A 10,504-nucleotide genomic window follows, 5' to 3' on the forward strand; every position below is an offset into this window, starting at 1 on the left:
TTTGAAGCTCTCATTTTCTCTCTCTCTCTCATACTCTTAGACACTTAGAGTTTTTCTTGGAGAACTCTTGGAGTGTGGCATACTTTGGAATTGGAGTAAGAAGGAAAACGACAGGCAAGAAATCATAAGAGGACATCGAGATCAGAAGCTACAATAGGTTTTTCTTGTAGATACTGAGTTGCATATATGATTTCCTTACTAGTTTTGGCATGCATGGCATATGCGTGTGGTTATTTGGTCATGATCCATCATTGACATGAAGGATTGCCTAGATTGACAATGGTTTTTCCTAGCCTTTCCATATCCTAGATAGCCATGGTGTTGTGGGTTTCACTTTTGTTTTCTGGTTGGTTTTCATTTGTTGTTGGCTATGGGTTGAGTTATTAGTTCCTGGAAGCCTTGGTTTGAAAAACACTCTCGAAGCCCTGTAACAACTTGGATTGAGTTACTAGTCCTAGAAACTTAGTTCAAAAAATGCTTTGGAAGCCCTTGGTGTGTTCAGTTACTAGTTCTCGATGCCCTGGTTGGAAAAGCGCTCTAGAAGCTCAACAACAACTATGGGTTGAGTTACTAGTCCTAGAAGCCAAGTTGGCATGCTTTGGAGCCCTTGACAACTTGGGTAGAGAAAAATCTAGTGATGGTGAGTGATGTATGATTGTGAGGTGGACTCTCTAGTTGAGGATTTATGTTGTTTGGCCTATGGAAGCTCTAGTTTGGTTTTGATTGATTTTTTTTATGAGATCTCACATTCATGCTTGGAATATGGCACGCGGGTGATTGGTTGAAAGAGAGATTTGGTTCAGCCCAATCTGTAGTCGGGTGGTTTGTGGAAGTCTCATACCTGGTCGACTTATGCAATCATGAACAAGGGCTCTTTCTCCATGGTATTTTATGGGTAAATATACTTTTTTATATGGTTGTTATATGCTTGATTTTTAAATATTACTTCCCCTTTGGGCTTACCATGGTTTTAAACTTCTTTGCAAGAATAGAACTGGGTGGAGGGGGAATTAAACCTACTAGCTACCACTTAAGATATTGCCTTTAAATTTATATTTGAAATCCATTTTTTTTTTTAAAAGTAGACTTATATTTTCTTTAAAGTAAATATTGTTAGTGTTATTAGTGACATATAATAATATTTTTTTCAATTCTAATAGTAAAAATTTAAAGCTAACATGTTTTGTTTTTTAATTTCAGTTTTATTTTTTATTTTTTAATGCACTTTATTATTTAAAACTTAAATTTATACTATTTCAAGTTATTGAGCCAAGAGGCTCATTCTACAGCCTAGTATGAGGGGATGTGTAAGATTGTTCGTCCGTCTATCGAATTGACACCTCCTCTAAATAGAAAAATAATGTGGTAGATAATAATAATAATTATAAATATGCTAAAAAAATGTGAGTAAGATTTTTAAACATTACACTTTTCAAAAATATATCAATAGGAGATTTAATAGATCTATGTTAACTAATTTTTGCTGATAAAATGTTTCTTTGTATATGTTATGTAAAATATTTTAATGTCAATTATGTACACATTGAATATGCTTTAATATATATATATATCCTTAATTTCCTTCATGGAAAACATATACTCTTCCTTAAACATATATTCCAACAAAATTCTCATTACATTCACCATCAAGCATGGTCGAGAGTAGGGGAATTACAGATGCCAAATGAAAACATTTGTGAATGGGAAAAATATACATAAAAACTCCGAAATGCAGGTATCGCCCTGAACGATCAGGAACAACATGACATAGGGGGAAATTCTCAACAAGGTCTCCCGATGGTCAAATACATATACTACATTTTGTATAGGAAAGAGAAGGGAAACCATTTTCCATTCTGGGCTTAGGTCATGCTGGGTTTAGGTCATATGGAAGTGGAATCTGCCTAATAAAATTGAATGTTTCAGTTGGTTGGCAATTCATGACAAAATATTAACATGGAACAATGTTCAGTGATGAGGATACTCGCATCTGAGAATTTTTCTTCTGTTCAAAATATGTACAAAAGACAATGTTCATTTGTTTCTCCATTGTCCATTTGCAAGGGATCTTTGGGATGGGGTTATGGAATATTTCAAAATTCACCACTTTGTCATTGTCAATCATTGATTTGTTGCCTGCATTACTAGTTCAAATTCCATAAATTCTACAAAGTTCTCCCATTATACTTAATATGGTCCATTTGGCACAACCACAATGCACTCATTTTCGAAAATCAAAGACCAGTGGTTTGGGAGGATGTCATTAAGGCAATTTCATATTTCAACAAATTAGGACCACCAAAGAAGAGCAACAGATACAAGGATTTCAAATTCAGAGACATATGATAAGTATTTCCAGTAGGATTTTTTTATGGTGTGTGCTCTAGGAGAAAATGTGAGTGTGACACCTTTATTGTCATTGAACCAAATTTATTTTTCCACTTTTGATGGGAAGGGGAATAGAATACAAATAGTAAAGCGTAGATCATAACCCTGTGGGGAATCTTGATTGCAACAAAATGGCTAGGCATGGAACACATTAAGGTATATGGAGGCACAAAGGGAATCATAGATTGAGTGAAGGGTTTCAATTGTTTCATTCCACCCATTCTAAAGAACTTGATGAAGCACATCAGGACGTTGATAAGCACTTTTCATCATATCAATTTCAATCAAATTTATAGGGAGTAGAACTAGACAACAAATTTATTATCAAAGAGAGGAATTGACAAGGATACATGTAAGTTCTATTTTTTTTCATATGAACAAGGAGTCATGATCAATGCTGACACCATTAAGTACTCATAGGAGTTTCATTTGTTGAAAAACTGTATCATATTTTGGGGAAAATGTAAGGAAAATATGAAAATTTGTCAATAAATCATGTGAAAGAAAACTCTGCCATTTTTTGTATTTTTATTAATAAAATAATTTTTCCCTTTACTGCAAGTGTAGTTATTATATGATGAATAATAAAAATTAAACTATAATTCTTTTATCCAAAATACAATATAATGTTATAAGAGAAAAACTAAAATACTATCCAAATTTACTATATATTTTATTAATATAAAGAAGAATGTGAAAAAACAAATTAAATTAAAATGGGCAATTATCTATTAACAATGATGTGATGCGATGGGCAATTATCTATTTTAAAAAGAGACACGATAGGGATGCGATGTAGTGGAGAAAATGGTTCCCTTGACCATCACCCACCCACTGCGTGTGACTTTTTAAATCTCACCGCAAAAGGTCATCTGCCATTTCGATTTACAAGAAAGCAAAAATCTACCTGCCATTTCGATTTTACAAGAAAGAAAAAAGCAGCTTTCCATGCTCCAACGGTCATTCACCTCTATATTTAAAACCATGCTTCGATAGATCTTTATCACATTGATTTCCTTATTTTCATGCACCATGTCTGGCTGCAACAATTTTATCGTTTTTGCTTCCATGAATATTTGTTATTTTCATACTTCTTCATTCTTCTGGCTTCTTTTCTGTATTGTGATTTCTTACTTTTGGTTTGTAAAACTATGGTTCCATTACTTATTTTTGTGTTTTTCTGTTTACCGTTTTTTGTTTTCCGGTTTTTTTGGTATATTGATGAGTTTCAAAAGCATGATTATAGCATGACCAGAAAATATCAACGAGATAGGTTGCTCATGGTAAGATAAACCATTCTCTTGCCATGTGTAGTTTCAAATAATTTGTTGCATAGATTTTGATGTAAGTAGGAATATATGCACGTTGGTGAAAAATGAACTTTTATTTTGTAGTGATGCGAATCATGCTGGATATAGGTTTTTTTAGATAATTAACTGATGTATGTGGTAATATGCAAGATTACATGAGAAAAGTTTTAGAAGAGTTATGAGGATTACATGTTTTTCTATTCCATATGTCAACATTGATGCTTACACTGATCTTAGAGATGAATTTCTTAAAGTACTGCTAATTTAATCCTAAATATTAAGGATAGCCAGTGGAAATTCACAGCCTAACAAAAAAAATAATTCAAAGAAGTTTTTCTATTAACATAAAGAAAAGATAATTTCTTTTCTCCATGTGTGTTGAAATTTGTTTTTTTAATGAAATTTTCCTTTTAAGTTTACAAGTTGGCACAATTTATTGTATATTAACATTTCATAGCCATGCAATTGATTTTGACATTTTATCCTCCTATAATCTGTCATGTTATTTTATTTTAACTAACGATATTCTTGCAATATATTGGAAATATTTCTTTAGTTTACCCATCAAACATTTATTCTTAGTAATGATCCTATTATTAAATTTTCGAGATTCATAAAGTTCCTGTATACTAAGAAATTCACCTGTGAAGCGTTCATGCTTACTAATTATCTTCTCAACTTATTATTCAGACATCTGAGCTTAAAGGAAATGAGTTGAGATTTTAAATTACTGGCCTACTAAGTCATGCAATTTGACGTTATGAAAACTAATATGGGAAAATGACAAAGTTTATGGAAAATTAATTAATAATTATCATATTTATTAATTTGAATTAGTTTTTGTTTTAGTATAAATTTAATATATTTTAATATTTTGTTGAGATTTTCTTTCTAATAAAATAAATTTAATTTTAATAAAATTTTCAATATATACAGTGGTATGCCAGGACATTATGATAGAAGAAAAAAAATTCAAAAAGGTTATACAATAGTATTTTGTTTCATTTATTGTTACTCCAAGTTAGTATATTTTTGAGGCACCATGTATTATATATGCATGACAAATCTCAAAGATACACACACAAATTAACTATAAAATCATTCTCAAATCAACTTCTCATCCAATAGTGGATATTATAAGGAAAAATATGAGTTGAATGTGTCATTATGTTCAATAGTGTTTTATTGGATCCAATTCATCTGTCATTTGACAACCTTTATCAAAGCAAAAATTACCAAAATAATATTGTAACAGCTCTGGTAAAAAATCCATGTCAAATTTAATAAAGGTAAAATAAGACCTTGGTAATGGGACATGTATTCCAAGTTGAATGTTGGCCAAAACATCCTAGTGGGTGTTCATTCAGTTTATTAATGGCTATGGAAATTGGCAAAGGCAATGCCTTTGGAAAGACCAAGTGGCATTAATTGGCATTTTATTTACTGAAATAATGGAAAATAGTAGAAAAGGAAGGTGATAGGTAATTGGTTGCATGTGAGGAGGAAAATGAAGGAAAATAATAAAAAATTGACGAAAATAGAGGCCTCATTAATAAAAAGGCTTATGAGGATCAGTTCATGGATTTTGATGAGTTCAGTTTTGGAGCTCTCGTTTTCTCTCTCTGTGTCATACTCTTAGACACTTAGAGTTTTTCTTGGAGAACTCTTGGGGGAGTGTGGCATACTTTGGAATTGGAGTAAGAAGGAAAACGATAGGCAAGAAATCATAAGAGGACATCGAGATCAGAAGCTACAATAGGTTTTGCTTGTAGATACTGAGTTGCATATATGATTTCCTTACTAGTTTTGGCATGCATGGCATATGCGTGTGGTTATTTGGTCATGATCCGTCATTGACATGGAGGATTACCTAGATTGACAATGGTTTTTCGTAGCCTTGCCATATCCTAGATAGCCATGGTGTTGTGGGTTTCACTTTTGTTTTCTGGTTGGTTTTCATTTGTCATTGGCTATGGGTTGAGTTATTAGTTCCTGGAAGCCTTGGTTTGAAAAACACTCTCGAAGCCCTGTAACAACTTGGATTGAGTTACTAGTCCTAGAAACTTAGTTCAAAAAATGCTTTGGAAGCCCTTGGTGTGTTCAGTTACTAGTTCTCGATGCCCTGGTTGGAAAAATGCTCTGGAAGCTCAACAACAACTGTGGGTTGAGTTACTAATCCTGGAAGCCAAGTTGACATGCTTTGGAGCCCTTGAAAACTTGGGTAGAGAAAAATCTATTGATGGTGAGTGATGTATGATTGTGAGGTGGTCTCACTAGTTGAGGATTTATGTGGTTTGGCCTATGGAAGCTCTAGTTTGGTTTTGATTGATTTGTTTTATGAGATCCCACATTCATGCTTGGAATATGGCACGGGGGTGATTTGCTGAAATAGAGATTTGGTTCAGCCCAATCTATGGTCGGGTGGTTCGTGGAAGTCTCATACCTGGTCGATCTATGCAATCATGAATAAGGGCTCTTTCTCCTTGGTATTTTATGGGTAAATATACTTGTTTATATGGTTGTTATATGCTTGATTTTTAAATATTACTTCCCCTTTGGGCTTACCATGGTTTTAAACTTCTTTGCAAGAATAGAACTGGGTGGAGGGGGAATTAAACCTACTAGCTACCACTTAAGATATTGCCTTTAAATTTATATTTGCGTTAAATCCAATATTTTTTTTTAAAGTAGGCTTATATTTTCTTTAAAGTAAATATTGTTTGTGTTATTAGTGACATATAATAATAATAAACTTTTTTTTTCAATTCTAATAGTAAAAATTTAAAGCTAAGATGTTTAGTTTTTTAATTTTACTTTTATTTTTTAATTTTTAATGCACTTTATTATTTAAAACTTAAATTTATACTATTTCAAGTTATTGAGCCGAGAGGCTCATTCTACAGTCTAGTATGAGGGGATGTGTAAGTTTGTTCGTCCGTCTATAGAATTGACACGTGCTCTAAATAGAAAAATAATTTGGTCTATAATAATAATAATAAAAAATATGATAAAAAAATGTGAGTAATATTTTTAAATGTTATACTTTTCAAAAATATTTTAATAGGAGATTTAATAGATCTATGTTAACTAATTTTTGCTGATAAAATGTTTCTTTGTATATGTTATGTAAAATATTTTAATGTCAATTATGTACACATTGAATATGCTTTAATATATATATATATATATATATATATATATATATATATATATATATATATATATATATATATATATATATATATATATATATCATGAAAAAAATAAGTAATGTGGTCTATAATAATAATAGTGATAATGAAATATGCTCAAATAATGTGAGTAAGATGTTTAAATGTTATACTTTTCAAAAATATTTCAATAGGAGATTTAATAGATATATGTTAACTAACTTGCGCTAATAAAATGTCTCTTTGTATAAGTTATGTAAAATATTTTAATGCCAATTATGTATACATTGTATCATTTAAAAAGAATTATATATATATCATGAAAAAATATTTTTTTTTGTAAAATGTTTATTTGGTCCTATTCAAAAATACAATTTAAATAATGAAAAATTACACATTGTATTTTTCACTCTAAAGAAGTTTGCATGTGTAGAAATTTTATCCCTCTCGGCTCATGTTAGATCGGTACTTAAGATGGATCTATGCTGGTTTTGAAAGCATTGTGGCTATTATAGATTGTAGAGTACCACTCCACACAGTAATAAATATTATATTAATACAATTTATTAAATGTAATTAATCATGGATTAATACGTATAACATGATTAAAGGACCATACAAGCATAATTTTGGTTTTCCTTCTATGGTTTAAGCTCACTTATTTTTAAGAAGGCCTTTTTTAGGGGTAGTTCTCATGTGAGTAGGTGGTTAGTGAAACATAGAGATGGTGTGTCATTCATTTTCTGGATGCCTTTTCCTACCCTAAAAATTGTAGCATGTGGTGATGAAGGATTCAAATTTCGAGCTCATTGATTATGACATGGTCCTCATAAAGGTTGGGCTTTTTAGGTGCAGAAGGAGTTCTATGTTAGAAATGTCCATTATGGACCTTAGGATTTTGGCTCTACTGAGGAAAGCAATGCATTTAATGGTACTAATGTGAACACAGTTATAAATGTCTCAATCGGAGATGTTGTGATTAATGCATATTTTATTTCTAATTCCACTCATGATGGTTTCTCCCTAACTATCTCTTCAGAAAATTACTCCTCTCCTATATTCCATGAAGCTCCAACATCATATGTGATGTCGTCAATGGAAGTGGTTTCCTTTGAGGCTCATCCTAGAAGCGGTGAAGGAAAGTGAAGAAAATGGTGAAAGTGCATGTGAGGTAAGCCAAACAAGGTGGAGACAGTGGTATGCTAGGACATTGTGATAGATGGAAAAAATTCCAGCAAAATTATACAATAGTAATTTGGTATGTTTATTGTTAATCCAAGTTAGTATATTTGTGAGGCACCATGTACTATATATGCATGAAAAATCTCAAAGATACACACACAAATTAACTATAAAATCATTCTCAAATCAACTTCTCATCCAACAGTGGATATTCTAAGGAAAAAATATGAGTTGAATGTATCATTATGTTCAATAGTGTTCTATTGGATCCAATTCATCTGTCAAATTGACAACCTTTGATCAAAACAAAAATCACCAAAATAATATTATAACAGCCCTAGTAAAAAATCCATGTAAAATTTAATAAAGGTAAAATAAGACCTTGGTCATGGGACATGTATTCCGAGTTGAATGTTGGGAAAAACATCCTAGTGGGTGTTCATTCAGTTTATTAATGGCTATGGAAAGTGGCAAAGGCAATGCCTTTGGGAAGGCAAAGTGGCATTAATTGACATTTTATTTATGGAAATAGTGGAAAATAGGAGAAAAGGGAGGTGACATGTAATTGGTTGCATGTGAGGAGGAAAATGAAGGAAAATAATAAAAATTTGATGAAAATAGAGGCCTCATTAATAAAAAGTCTTATGAGGATCAGCTCATGGATTTTGATCAGTTCAGTTTTGGAGCTCTCATTTTCTCTCTCTCTCTCATACTCTTAGACACTTAGAGTTTTTCTTGGGGAACTCTTGGAGGACATTGAGATCAGAAACTACAATAGGTTTTACTTGCAGATATTGAGTTGCATGTATGATTTCCTTACTATTTTTGGCATGTTTGGCATATGTGTTTGGTTACTTGGTCATGATACATCATTGACATGGAGGATTGCCTAGATTGACAGTGGTTTTGCCTAGCCTTGCCATATCCTAGATGTCCATGGTGTTGTGGGTTTCACTTTTTTTCTGGTTGGTTTTCATTTGTCGTTGGCTATGGGTTGAGTTATTAGTTCGTGGAAGCCTTGGTTGGAAAAACACTCTCAAATCCATGTAAGAACTTTGGTTGAGTTACTAGTCCTAGAAGCCTTAGTTCAAAAAATGCTTTGAAAGTCCTTTGTGGGTTCAGTTACTAGTCCTCGAAGCCTTGGTTGGAAAAACGATCAAGAAAAATTAAAAAGATAAAAAAGAAATGTTGTTATTGCAAAAGCTATTTTAACATGTTCTTTAGATATTTCCTTGTTACCCAAAAAAAATCTCAAGAACGTTATCCAATCTTCTAAGCGATCGTGATTGTGGTTTGTTGATTCTTACAATTTATTATCAATATTTTAGAGTAATAGGTAATTTTTTTAAATTCTTGATTAATTTCAAGTAATTGTGGTTTTTTAATTCTTTCACTTAATTATAAATATTTTAGAGTGATAAGTATTTTTTTAATGCTTGGTTAATTTTGTTAGCTCTATAGAGTTTTTCTTTTTAATAGCTTTTTTTAGTATTAATGTTCCTTCATATTCATGATTCCCTGGGTGGTAGAAACAACAGACATTCCTAGAAAATTAGGTAAATAAAAAATAAAGAAACCCATGTTTGGTCAACCGCACGGGTCGCTTACATAGCCTCCACAAATGATGGTGGAAAGAACCTTCTGAGCATGGACCAAAATGGGCAAGACTTTGCCAAAAATACCATGGTTCAATGATAGCTCAGTGAACCCAAACGAAGGTTAGCTGACCTAACCATTGAAATTTACCATTAAACTATACAAGATTTAGTACTTTCAAAAATCATTTTGTGCACTTCCTCTATTTAATATGCTCTTAAAACATCTTTGTTCAGAGTTCCAAATCAAAGGACCATTCAAACATTGCTTTCCCAAATGTTGGACTAATTGAACCCTACTTCCATGGACTTTCATCCTATAAAAACCATCTATCTTAACACCAAAAACTTCCCACACTTCCTGTATATTCTCTCTAAATACATCCCACTCAACCCAGTGAGGCATGGTCAAAATATTTCTGCCATCTTGATTTGCCACTGTGTTTGTCTGCCTCTTTTCGGATACCAAGCTTCCAGAGAGAAATTTTTCTATGCTCACATTCAGTTTCTAGAGATAAAAATTCTTAGGTTGAGTTTTTGGATGTCCTTGGGATGCCCCCATCCAAACATAGGTTTTTCCAATAATCCTCGGGGATGGGAAAGTCTTATAATTCATGAAATATCATAAAAAAGAACATAATTCATTAGAAATGCAATTTTTATAATGAATGAAAATTCATATCAGAAAAATTACATAATTCATGGAAGTGGCCTTAGAATTAGAAGTTTCTATACCATGATTCGTTTGTAAGAAACTATAATGGGAATATTGGATGATATATCTATTTTTGTGGCCACATAGATTGCCGACCTCTAATTATTGAACCATATATACTCTTTAAAATTTCTTCTAATATTC

Source organism: Pinus tabuliformis, chromosome 2_1, assembly GCF_031772625.1.
Source record: "Pinus tabuliformis cultivar Carrire ecotype Pingquan chromosome 2_1, CPIR1, whole genome shotgun sequence".
In the NCBI taxonomy this organism is placed as follows: domain Eukaryota; kingdom Viridiplantae; phylum Streptophyta; class Pinopsida; order Pinales; family Pinaceae; genus Pinus; species Pinus tabuliformis.